Raw genomic sequence first — 13506 nt, 5'->3', positions numbered from 1 at the left:
ATTTGATCTAGACCCTAATTGTGGTGTCACCGCCAGACACCACACTTGGTAGGTGGTAGCCTTTAAGTCGGCCGCGGTCCGTTACTATACGTCGGACCCGCGTGTCGCCACTATCAGTGATTGCAGACCGAGCGCCGCCACACGGCAGGTCTAGAGACACTTGCTAGCACTCGCCCCAGTTGTACAGCCGACTTTGCTAGCGATGGTTCACTGACAAATTACGCTCTCATTTGCAGAGATGATAGTTAGCATAGCCTTCAGCTACGTCATTTGCTACCACCTAGCAAGTGTGGTGTCTGGCGGTGACACCACACTAATAATCACTTTTCTTTATTTTACTCGTGATGACCTGAGAACACTGCGGCTATTGTTGGAAATATCACCGAAGAAAAACCGACAAGCCACACTATTTTTAAGTGAAGAACAAGATACAAACTTTGTGAGACCAGCATTTCTGCGCTCTCTTACCTGTGTCACGGCTCGTAGCCCTCCAGTAAATAGTGATGGGACAACAGACAGGTTTTAACAACCTATTCGCTAGTTCATTATTTTTTCGTTCAGTCGTTTTTTTTCCAGTAAGATGAAACAACCGAATAAAACTAGTCTGTTCGGCCATGTCAGCTATATAAATGTTTTCACTCATATTCCGGGTTTGGGTGGTTCCACTGAATGTGAGACAACCAAGTGACATGTCTCTGATAGTGATATATAAATCTGACAGCAGATATATGTATATTTTTATTAAGTCTCCGTATTTGAGCAATTTTATTTTCTCACTTTTTCCACTTTTTCGATTAGCCATGAACCATAACTAGGTTTACCAGCATTTACAGACAAATAACGTATTTTATTTCAGAGATAAATGAATAAAAAGTGTATTTCTAAAAATGAACTATTTTCAAAATTTTGTATTTATTTACTTAAATACAAAATTTTCGTACTTCTGGATTTTTTATTTGTTTCAAAAAATTAATAACTGGTCCGGGCATCTGAAATTTGCAGAGAAATAAATGACCAATTACTCTTTTAATTCACTGAATGCTTGTCTCCCTCTTCCGCTAGTTTGCACCAATCACCTATGATTCTGTTTCGGTAAATTCTGAGGCGACGTGAACAGAAAGCATACAAGACACAACACTCTCTTGCTTTTAAACATGTACTGTCACTTGTCAGAAGTTTGTTATTTCCTTTTTCCGAGAAATGTATGTCATCACTTGTTAATTTTCTTTGAATTTCTTTAATTAATGCAGTTTCGGAATATGAATCATCCTTGCAGGAACGGTATATCACAATGAATTTATCTTGAGGATCAGTTTTTATCCAGTCGTATACTTCCACTCTCACGCCACTGAGCGCTTCAGCATTTTGATGAAGACACAAAGTTCACTAGTAAAACAAACCCCTTATTCGTAAACATGGACGAAAAACTGAATTACACGATACTTAAACGAATGCGTCGTGGTTGTTCTTTCGGATATGTCCTAAGAGCAGAGACCACGTGGAATAGCCGGCCGCTGTGACCGAGCAGTTGTAGGCGCTTCAGTCTGGAACAGTGCGACCGCTACGGTCGCAGGTTCGAATCCTGCCTCGGGTATGTATGTGTGTAATGTCCTTAGGTTACTTAGGTTTAAGTAGTTCTAAGTTCTAGGGGAATTGATGACCTCAGATGTTAAGTCCCATAGCGCTCAGAGCCATTTTAACCACGCAGAATCCCCAGCTGTGATACATTATACGTAAATTGAAGGTGGAGGGGGCGGGGGAAGAAAAGAAATAAAAAGGAATGGATTACTGACGTCAGCTGCATCGCGACATTACGCGGATTCAGCTGCGACGAGTGAGAATGTGTACCGGACCGGGCTTCGAACCCGGGATCTCCTGCTTACTAGGCAGGTGCGTTAACACCTGCGCCACATGAACACGGTGTTATCGCAACTGCACGGACTATCCCGGCACTCCTCAAGGCCGGCCCCCACTTCCGCGGATCGCCAGCTGTCTGCAGCCCCCGTCCATCTCCTCCATGCTTGCTACTCTGAGATTCACGCAGGAGGGCGGGCGTACTTCAGTGCGGATGCTGCTAGGAAAGAAGAGAATTTGAATGGAGAACTCTGTAGACAAGACGAGGAAAAAGTTGTGGGGGAGGGAGGGATGAAAAAGTTGTGGGGGAGGGAGGGGTGAGAGTGAGCTGCAAAGGAGATAGCTATTATGATAGAAGGTGGACACAGCTGTCTTTTGAAGTTTGAAAGGATTTTAAATTCTGTAATATTTTGACGAAGATTGTTCCAGAGTCGGGTTCCTGATACAGAAAATGATTCACAGTACATGGCAGTGTTGTGTAGTGGTGTAAAGAGGGTTTCACTTTGTCGAGAACGAGTATTTCTGCTGTGTTGTTTAGATAGTTGTGTAAAGGTGGAAGATGAAAGGGAAGGAGTGCAATGATGGAGAAGGCGTTACAGCAAACACAGGGTATGATAATCTCTATGCTTATCTGCACGTAGCCACAATAATTGTTCATAGGCAGGGATGATATGGTGGAAATAACGTACTCACGAATGTGTCGCACACAAGCATTCATCGCCGATTCCAGCCGACGTGAGCTCTCATACGAAAGTCCTTGTAGAATAGGATCACCATAATCAAGGATGGGGAATATTAGTGACTAAGAGTTTCTCTTTAAGCTCGAGAGGAAATACTTTTTCATGTTTCTGTAACGAATGAAGTGATGCCGACACCTTACTGACTGCAGTTGTTTGTTTACTCTAGTCGAGGTGATTATCCAGAATATTCCACAAATTCTTCGCTCGGCAGCCTCGTCCAGCGGCTAAGTCCCGTTCAAGGTCACCCACCTAGCGTGCAACCAAGAGCGGCACGGCCACCAAAACAAAAAGTGAATAGATTTTTTTAATGAAAAAAGGGAAGGAGATAAGGAAAAGAGATAAGGAAAGGACAGAACACACTTTATTGTCTATAATAAATCATACAATCACCGTTGATCTTTATTTTACAATTGCCATTGCCGACTTTCGCCCATAAAAAGAGGTACTCATCAGCATTTAACTTCTTCTTCCTTCTCGTAGTCAAAACAAATGGCATGCTTGGAACAAGAGTACCATAAGGCTGTTTCGCCAAGAGTCCTGTAGTCTCAGCTATACTCCATGTCTTCCAAGCCAAAATGTTAGCATCTGGAAATGCTTCAAGGCCACCATAATCTGCATGATTGCCCCATACAACAGCAAGTGTCAACCAGGTACTACCTCCAAACACTGTTTGTACATCACAGGTAAAGTTCAGATGGAGTCCACGAAAAACATTTGGACCTCCAATCAATTGCTGTTTATTAAACTGCCCAGCCAAGTCAACATCAATCGCCTTCAAACTGCGATACACAGGTACACTGCGCCGCCAGCGACGACGGTGCTCACAGAATTATGGGTGGAAGAGATTCTCTGAACTGAGGAGTAATGAGTATTTTGTGAACGACTAAGACTGCTTGCGTTTTAGATGCTCTGCGTCCATTCTGAAAAGGCGAGGAAGACAACATTTCCGTTCTGGATGGCTGTGTGCAGATTTGTTGGGCTTGTACTTAGGTATAACTGAAGGTCACAAACGTGTAAATGATTTTTCCAATGGGAGATAGTAGTCGACACATCGTTATACATCGGCTTCTTTTAAATATTTCACTATCAAACTGTACATATTTGCATCGGATCGGGGGAGTAGGGTTAAACTTGAAAGGAGAAAGTCCCTGCAACCAGTTTCCTGTGCAGTACTTCTTACGCATCTTTGTATTCTTTGTATTCTTATATGAATCAAGTCTGCCACGTCAGACTAATCCTCATAGCAGTGTCCAGGATCTAGAACTTTTAATCGGTGTAAATGTGCTCATTCGAATGATAGGTATCACATGACATCTACTAAGCCTCACACAGTCGAACCAAGGTCGAGGAGGGATATCCATTTGTATGGCCGCTACGTGCATGCACTTATATTGTTGAGTTGTTCAATGATGATAAGCAGGTTTCTTTATCGTACGTTTCAGATCAGTATGAGGGAGCGGTGCTAGACGGAATACTCCTCCAGTAATGCTCCTCTCCGCTAAGTGATCAACTTCCAAATTTCGAAATGTTCATGCAGTTACTTATAAAAAGGGAATTTAAAACAACTACCCTGTTGTTAACATTAGATTATATAAGCCGCAACACATAAAATAACACCGGCAGCAGAGATACGGGCCGACAAATCACTGAAATGTTGCAATGTCTGAAATTAATTGCAAATGAAATTAATACAGTAATAAATCGGCTGTAATCATATAGGGAACACGCTGCAGAAATTCTACCATAAATGTGTTAACCTGATCGTAATTAACCCTCCCCTACATAGTGGAAACAAAGCGAGGACACATATTGAGTTAGATATCGATATCGTTGTCCCAATGAAACAAAACATTGGCCAAATGCTGCGAGCAGGACACGTGGACTGAGGGTTAAGTGGAAACTTAACTACACAATTCATCCATCTTGGGAATCCAGAATTTGAATAATTTTTGCCAGTTTTCAGTATAGATACTGGAAACAGATCGATCACGGAAATTCCAAAAAAATGGTTCAAATGGCTCTGAGCACTATGGGACATAACATCGGAGGTCATCAGTCCCCTAGAACTTGGAACTACTTAATCCTAACTAACCTAAACACTACATACACATACATGCCCGAGGTAGGATTCGAACCTGCGATCGTAGCAGTCGCGGGGTTCCGGACTGAAGCGCCTAGAACCGCTCGGCCACCGAGACCGGGACGGAAATTCCAAGACCGATCACAATCTCTACAGTAGTTCCTCAGACTATCCCGAACGTACAAAAAGAATCGAGCAGGCGACTTCAGTTTACATATGTAGTTACAGCATATTTAATAAAATACGAGTATCTTTTATTTACTAGACTACAACTTAGTAGCGTTCGTCTATCATGCTTGTGACGGTTGTGAATGCAATGTACGGTACTGTATGTTGTAATGGAAAACAGATATTTTTTATCTGATATAATTACAATGTACCAATTTCCGGAGTTTTTACTCTAGTGGTACTGTGATACCTTGCTTCTACCCAAGTTTCATGATTCTACGTCAACGGAAGTACCCTATAGGTTTTGACGAGTGAGTTTTCGAGTATCAAAATATGGGACATAAATGGCGTATATTTTGATTGCCTTGACTTAGGAGCTTAGACATTTTACGCTGCCAAGGGGCCATAGGAGTTAATATGTGACATAAATTGGAACTTGAATGCCAACCTGTTCCAGAGAAAAAGGGGTCTTAACAGAGGGCACACAGATTGATGAAATTACAAGTTGACAATTTTCGGATTTTTTCCGTTACTTTTACTGTTAAGCCACGGTTATTGCCAAATTTCATGGTTCTAGGTCAACGGCAAGTACCCTAGAATTGGCCCGTCCGGTCTAACGCACGGCTCTCCGGAGTGGGAAGGAGCACCTGGTCCCCGGCACGAATCCGCTCGGCGGACTTGGGTCGAGGTCCGGTGAGCCGGCCAGTCTGTGGATGGTTTTAGGCGGTTTTCCATCTGCCTCGGCGAATGCGGGCTGGTTCCCCTTATTCCGCCTCAGCTACTCTATGTCGGCGATTGCTGCGCAAACAAGTTCTCCACGTGCGCGTACACCACCATTACTCTACCACGCAAACATAGAGGTTACACTCGTCTGGTGTGAGACGTTCACTGGGGGGAGTCCACCGGGGGCCGAACCGCACAATAACCCTGGGTTAGGTGTGGGGCGGCGGAGGGGTGAAGTGTACTGCGGTAGTCGTCGTGGGGTTGTGGACCACTGCGGCTGCGGCGGGGACGGAGCTTCTCCGTCGTTTCTAAGTCCCCGGTTAAAATACAATACAATACAATACAATGAAATACCCTACAGTTTTTGATGAGTGAGTTCTGGAGTATCAACATATGTGACACATTTTGGTTACATTGACTTCAAATGGTTCAAATGGCTCTGAGCACTATGGGACTTAACATCTATGGTCATCAGTCCCCTAGAACTTAGAACTACTTAAACCTAACTAACCTAAGGACATCACACAACACCCAGCCATCACGAGGCAGAGAAAATCCCTGACCCCGCCGGGAATCGAACCCGGGAACCCGGGCGTGGGAAGCGAGAACGCTACCGCACGACCACGAGATGCGGGCGACATTGACTTAGAGGTTTAAAATATTATACTGTCGAGGGACTATAGAACTTAATATGTGACATAACTTTTACCTTGATTACCCATCCCTGAGAAAAAAGGGTTCTTAACACTCAGATAGGCAGTCGGGGAGACGGACAACAAAGCGATCCTATAAGAGATCCGTTTTTACAGACTGAGGCACGAACCGTAAAAAGGAGAAATGGTTCAGAACGTATATATCGAAATTGAGCAAATGCGCGAATCGCATCCGTACCCTTCCGTAAGGGCGGTCGCGCACGCAGTCTGGCGGCAGCTCCGGCGCGGTGCGCGAAATTCCTGAATTTCCAAGTTAACCGCCGGCAACGCCATTTCTGCAACGCGCCGCGAGCAGAAGCCTTTTTCCCTTTCCTGGGCGCGCATTCATTATTCACGGCTGGCGTGGGATCAGAGGCCGGCCTGAGTGCGTTAGCGGCGCACCGGTACCGCGGCGGCGGGAGCGAGAAGGCGGTAGCGGACCGCGGGCGGAGCGAGTGAGATGGTGTGATGGTGGGGGAAGGGCGGGGGGCTAGCGACGCGCACCGCGGAGGGAGCGAGAGGCAGCGGTGAGAGCGGCAGCGGGACGCGCCGGCCGGGCGCTCGCGAGCCGCGGAGCCGAAAGCTGCGTGAGAGGCGTCCCGGGCGCTGGCGCAGTCGATAACACGGCCCGGGCACCGCCACCGCTGCGATTTCAAACGGTTTGGCGGCCCGATAATTACCGCCGCCGCGCGCACAGCCTGCGCGCCGCGCCGCAGACACACTCGTTCGGAGGGCGGCCATCGCGCTCTGTACACCACGTCTTCAGCAGCCGACACTAGGGCAGCAGGTCTCTCGGAGCGAGAAAGTACAAAAAAAAAAATAAAAAAAATGGTTCAAATGGTTCTGAGCACTATGAGACTCAACTGCTGTGGTCATAAGTCCCCTAGAACTTAGAATCACTTAAACCTAACTAACCTAAGGACATCACACACATCCATGCCCGAGGTAGGATTCGAACCTGCGACCGTAGCGGTCGTGCGGTTCCAGACTGTAGCGCCTTTAACCGCTCGGCCACTCCGCCCGGCGAGAAAGTACAACTGCACGTTATTTTGTAGGGCAGGGAAAACGATAATCACATGACTTGCCGTGGAATGTAACGAGCACATAAGATCGGTAGTAACGAAGATTTACTGTGAGAATTCTAGGAAAGTGTAGCTCACCTATAAAGCAGACCGCGTATAGAACACTAGTGCGATCTTTCTTGAGCATTGCTCGAGTGTTTGGGACCCCATCAGGTCAAAAAATCAAGGGTGTCGAACCCGCGAGCCACATGAGGCCCAACTCTCACTCGTCCATTCGTTGCTCTCTCTCTCTCTCTCTCTCTCTCTCTCTCTCTATATATATATATATATATATATATATATATATATATATATATATATATCTTTCTTTTTTCTCTTTTATTTGCTCAGCTGTTATTGTTCGTGTTAAGTATATCATGTGCGGCCCAAAAAACATTCGTATTCTTCCGATGTGGCCCAGGTAAAAGGTTGACACCCTTGTATTAAAGAAGGGCATCAAAGCAATTTCATCTTACGATGAACACGCTAACATTACACAGATACTTCGTAAATTCAAATCGTACCTCATGGGGGGAAGACGACGTGGTTTTCACGAAACACTATTGGGAAAAGATGGACCGGCATTTGCTGCTGACTGCAGAACGATTCTACTGCCGCTAAAGTATATTTCGCGTAAAGACCATGAAATATTGGAGAAATTAGGGCTCATACGGAGGCATGCAAGCAGTAGTTTCTCTCTCGCTCCTCTTGCGAATGGAACAGGAAGGGGGATGACTAGCTGGAGTGCAAGAGATCCTCCGAAATTCGCCGTACAATGGCTAACAGTGCACGTACGTAGATGCAGATGGAAACATTCACCTTGCGTAGCGCGAGCGATGCAGATACGTGAGGAACTATGAGTTAGCCAGAACAACTGACAGTTGAACATTTCGTTCACAAAAAATTTTCAAATGTGTGTGAAATCTTATGGGACTTAACTGCTAAGGGCATCAGTCCCTAAGCTTACACACTACTCAACCTAAATTATCCTAAGGACAAACACACACACCCATGCCCGAGTGGGGACTCGAACCTCCAGCGGGATTAGCCACACAATCCATGACTGCAGCGCCTGAGACCGCTAGGCTAATCCCGCGCGGCTTTCGTTAACAATAACGCAGTGCATTTGCGAATACAGTTTCGTAGAAAATGCTGCGGTCGCAGGTTCGAATCCTGCCACGGGCATGGATGTGTGTGATGTCCTTAAGTTAGTTAGGTTTAAATAATTCTAAGTTCTAGGGGACTGATGACCTCAGATGTTAAGTCCCATAGTGCTCAGAGCCCTTTTTTTTCGTTGAAACATTGCAATGAGAAACCACAAACATTTTTGATAACAAAATGTACATAAATATCAACTATAGTGCTGATGAAAGACAGCTAGATGAACAATTAGTATGTGCTATTAAAAAAATAAAATGAACCCGCTGATGATGCTGAAATTTCACCGAAACATGTATGGCTGAAAAAGCAGAAAATTTTGTTTGATCAGGGCTGAATCCTTTTTCCAAAATACATTTATCTGAATGTAAACACGTACAAAATGTGAACTTTAACACCAAAATGAATAAATGTTTATGGTAATTTTGAAGTAAAACTAACAAAGCCGAAAATATTGTCCTTCAAAAAACATCAGTTGATGCTGAACCCAGTACAGTATCTTATTTGCGCATTAGAAACTAGAAAAATTTACCAAGTGAGTAAAAAATTAGCATTTCAGTCCCTACACATTACAATTATGGGTAAAAGAGTTTCCAGATTTTAATCAGCTTTAAAACAAGAAAGTAACATACAGTCGAAACAAAAATGAAAATTAATTGAGGATTAACTCTCTGATGAACTAAATAAATCATACTAAACTGATTATCATTGCGATCTCGTGGAGAAATTACAGCGTCGAGACCCGTCCTGTGGATTGCACATGTAAGATCTCCTTACTACAAATTTCTTTGTGTATAAAATTTTGTGTATGCTTGTATAAAGTAACATATAACTGATGTATCTATTAAGGACCAGACAGTCCACACGGCAATATTTATACTATCTGTACAAAAAAACGAGGGCGCGGCTATCAATTTTTTCTTCGTTGTCGGTAGATCTGAATAATTTCGAATATATTAAGCTAATGGTTCAAATGTCTCTGAGCACTATGGGACTTAACATCTGAGGTCGCTTTTAAATAGGAACCCGCATTTTTTATACATATTCGTGTAGTACGTAAAGAAATATGAATGTTTTAGTTGGACCACTGTTTTCGCTTTGTGATAGATGGCGCTGTAATAGTCACAAACATATGGCTCACAATTTTAGACGAACAGTTGGTAACAGGTAGGTTTTTTAAAGTAAAAACAGAACGTAGGTACGTTTGAACATTTTATTTTGGTTGTTACAATGTGATACATGTACCTTTGTGAACTTACGATTTCTGAGAACGCATACTGTTACAGCGTGATTACCTGTAAATACCACATTAATGCAATAAACGCGCAAAATGATGTCCGTCAACCTCAATGCATTTGGCAATACGTGTAACGACATTCCTGTCAACAGCGAGTAGTTCGCCTTCCGTAATGTTGTCAGGTGTTGTCGGTGGACCACGATAGCAAATATTCTTCAATTTTCCCCACAGAAAGAAATCAGGGGACGCCAGATCTGGTGAACGTGCGGGCCATGGTATGGTTCTTCTACGAGCAGTCCACCTGTCATGAAATATGCTATTCAATACCGCTTCAACCGCACGTGAGCTATGTGCCGGACATCCATCATGTTGGAAGTACATCGCCATTCTGTCATGCAGTGAAACATCTTGTAGTAACATCGGTAGAACATTACGTACGAAATCAGCGTGTATTGCACCATTTAGATTGCCATCGATAAAATGCGGGCCAATTATCCTTCCTCCCATAATGCCGCACCGTACATTAACCCGCCAAGGTCGCTGATGTTCCACTTGTCGCAGCCATCGCCGATTTTTCCGTTGCCCAATAGTGCATATTATGCCGGTTTACGTTACCGCTGTTGGTGAATGACGCTTCGTCGCTAAATAGAAGGCCTGAAAAAATCTGTCCTCGTCCCGTAATTTCTCTTATGCCCCAGCGTCATGTATCACGAAACGAAAAATATGGTCCAACTAAAACATTCATATTTCTTTACGTACTACACAAATATGTAATAAAAATGGGGGTTCCTATTTTAAAAAAAACGCAATTGATATCCGTTTGGCCTATGGCAGCGCCATCTAGCGGGCCAGCCAAAGCGCTATCTGGTTTCCCCCTTCAAGCTAAGCGAGTTTCGTTCTTTGTAGTTTTTTCGTTTGATGTTTATTCCGTGAGATATTTGGCCCGGTCACTATCAATGGACCACCCTATATATATATATATATATATATATATATATATATATATATATATATATATATATATATATGTGTGTGTGTGTGTGTGTGTGTGTGTGTGTGTGTGTGTGTGTCGGAAGAAATTCACAGACTGGAGCTCATACCAAGTCTGAAAGGAGGATATAAGATGAACATTAACAAACGCAAAACAAGGATAACAGAATGTAGTCGAAATAAATCAAGTGATGCTGAGGTAATTGCTGTAGATTAGGAAACAAGACACTTACAGTAATAGATGAGTTTTGCTATTTGGGCAGCAAAATAACTGATGATGGCCAAAGTGGAGAGGATATAAAACCAAGACCGGCAAAGGCAAGAAAAGCGTTTCTGAAGAAGAGAAATATGTTAATACCGGATGTTGACTTAGCGTTAGGAAGTCTTTTCTGAAAGTATTTATGTGGAGCGTAACCATGCATGGAAGTGAAACGTGGATGATAAAAAGTTTAGACAAGAAGAGAATAGAAGCTTTTCAAATGTGGTGCTACGGAAGAATGCTGAAGATTAGACGCTTAGATCTAGTGATTGATGAGGACGCAATGAATATAACTGGGAAGAAAAAGAAATTAATGGCACAACATGAGTAGTAGAAGAGGGGATCGGTTGATAGGACAAAGTCTGATACATCAAGGGATCACCAGTTTAGTACTGGAGGGAAGCGTGAGGGGTAAAACTTCCAGAGGGAGGCCAAGAGATGAATACAGGAAGCAGATTTAGGAGGATGTAAGCAGCAGCTGTTATTCGGAGATGAAGAGGCTGCTTGCTGGATTCGCTGGAGAAGCACTCGTGTCGTTATCCGGTGTGGTCTAGTGGCTAGCCGGCACGGTAGCTCAGCGTGTTCGGTTAGAGAGCTGTTTGGCCTCTGTAATAAAAAAAATTAAGTGGAAGGATCAACAAACGAACTTTAACCGATGTCATGTGACGTCCGCAACGACCAAACCAAACGATCAACAACGAACAATAATACAAAAAAAAGTGGCTAGGATATCTGTCTCTCACCCAGGGGCCATGGTTCGATTCCCGATGCCGGAAATACGCAATTTTGTTGCTCATCTTATGCTACTTGCCTCGACCTTGCTCGACCGGCTTGCACAGAATAGAGTAGCATGGAGTGTTGCATCAAACTAGTCTTCGGACTGAAGACTACAACAACAACACACGAAGTCTAAACGGCAGTCGTTTTTCCCGCGCATCATTCGCGAGTGGAACAGGTAAGAAGACAAATGGTATTGTTGCAATAAGTACCCTCCGTAACATACCGAAATGTGGCTTCCAAAATACGGATGTAGGATCTATATGCACATTTAAATGCTTAGTTAACTAGGTCGTCTGGCTTACTAAAATATCATGGCCAGAAGAATGTAAAAGTGATGCTGTAGTGTGACAAATATTCATTGATAATCACAGTGTAACGGCAGTTCTGAAGTATGAAGAATGATAAAACACACTCAATACATTTCCAGGACATTTACAACGGTGCACATTATACATGTGTAGGATAGCTTGTTTCTGATGAACAGGTGTAGAATGATCACCTCGATTTCGTACACAACAGAAGGAAGTCAGCCGAAAGGCTCCAAGGGAACTATATATGCCTAGAACAGCTGTGCATGATGTTCCCTAAAAGCAGCTGAGGCTGTAAGCATACGTAGTACACACTTTCATAAGCTGCTGCCTACAGGCGAACCACGCCGATACAACTTCGCATTTGGTGTGTTGCACCACACAACAACTTCTAATATGCGTTACGCCGAATAAATTTACACATATTGCTCGGAAACATGTACAGTAATGTTGCGCGGTTAAGTATTGATGCGTCCGTAAGTGTAGCCTGAACATCAACCGTCTCTTCAAACACTACAGTGACAGCATCTACAAGGCATGCTAAATACGCTTTTGCCGAACCTTTCATTTTTGTTTCAGCCGTACTGCGCCAGGTGCCGAAGGAGGTTTGCCGGAACCATCACATCTGTCGGTATCCTCTTCAATGACTATGTCAATGATTGGGTTTTCCTCACATAGTTGCGAGGTGCGTAAGTGGTCATAGTACAAACTGCCAACATCATTAGCACAACCACTATTCTTTGGTGGACGGGACATGGGCGGTTATCGAGTAGAGACTGGATACCATTAGTGGAACTCAAAGAACAGACTTATGATTTGTTGAGAAACACATGATCGTTTCCTGACATAAGCACTCCGTCTTCAGGCCACGAGTGGCCTACCGGGACCATCCGACCGCCGTGTGATCCTCCGCGGAGGATGCGGATAGAAAGGGGCGTGGGGTCAGCACACCGCTCTCCCGGTCGTAAGATGGTATTCTTGACCGAAGCCGCTACTGTTCGGTCGAGTAGCTCCTCAATTGGCATCACGAGGCTGAGTGCACCCCGAAAAACGGCAACAGCGCATGGTGGCCTGGATGGTCACCCATCCACGTCTCGACCACACCCGACAGTGCTTAACTTCGGTGATCTCACGGGAACCGGTGTAACCACTGCGGCAAGGCCGTTGCCTTCCTGACATAAGAGTGAACTGAATATCTCATATTTATTTGTATTAATTCTGGAACACAAATCACGTTACGGCTTCATGAGACAGCCACCTTGTCCACGATTGATATTTTTATCAAAGTGCATACTGAAAATAAATTTGTGTCATTTTATTGAATGTAATTTTGGTGATATGACATTGCTAAGAGGGAATCTACTGTATTCGGCGGTGCGGAGTGGCTGTTTAAATACACGCATAAAGGAAGGCAGGTGAACGCCACCCTGTTAGCTAAGCCCGTCTTGGAATCGAG

The 13506-nt window shown here is 44.0% G+C and overlaps 1 pseudogene; it reads right to left on the bottom strand.

Annotated features, from left to right (window-relative positions):
• Window positions 1–13101: 13101 nt before the first annotated feature.
• LOC126177787 (5S ribosomal RNA) lies at window positions 13102–13219 on the bottom strand (annotated as a pseudogene).
• Window positions 13220–13506: the final 287 nt, after the last annotated feature.

This window comes from Schistocerca cancellata, chromosome 3, assembly GCF_023864275.1.
Source record: "Schistocerca cancellata isolate TAMUIC-IGC-003103 chromosome 3, iqSchCanc2.1, whole genome shotgun sequence".
In the NCBI taxonomy this organism is placed as follows: Eukaryota; Metazoa; Arthropoda; class Insecta; order Orthoptera; family Acrididae; genus Schistocerca; species Schistocerca cancellata.
The sequence above is the reverse complement of the archived record's forward strand: the minus strand, read 5'-3'. Positions and strand labels throughout refer to the sequence as shown.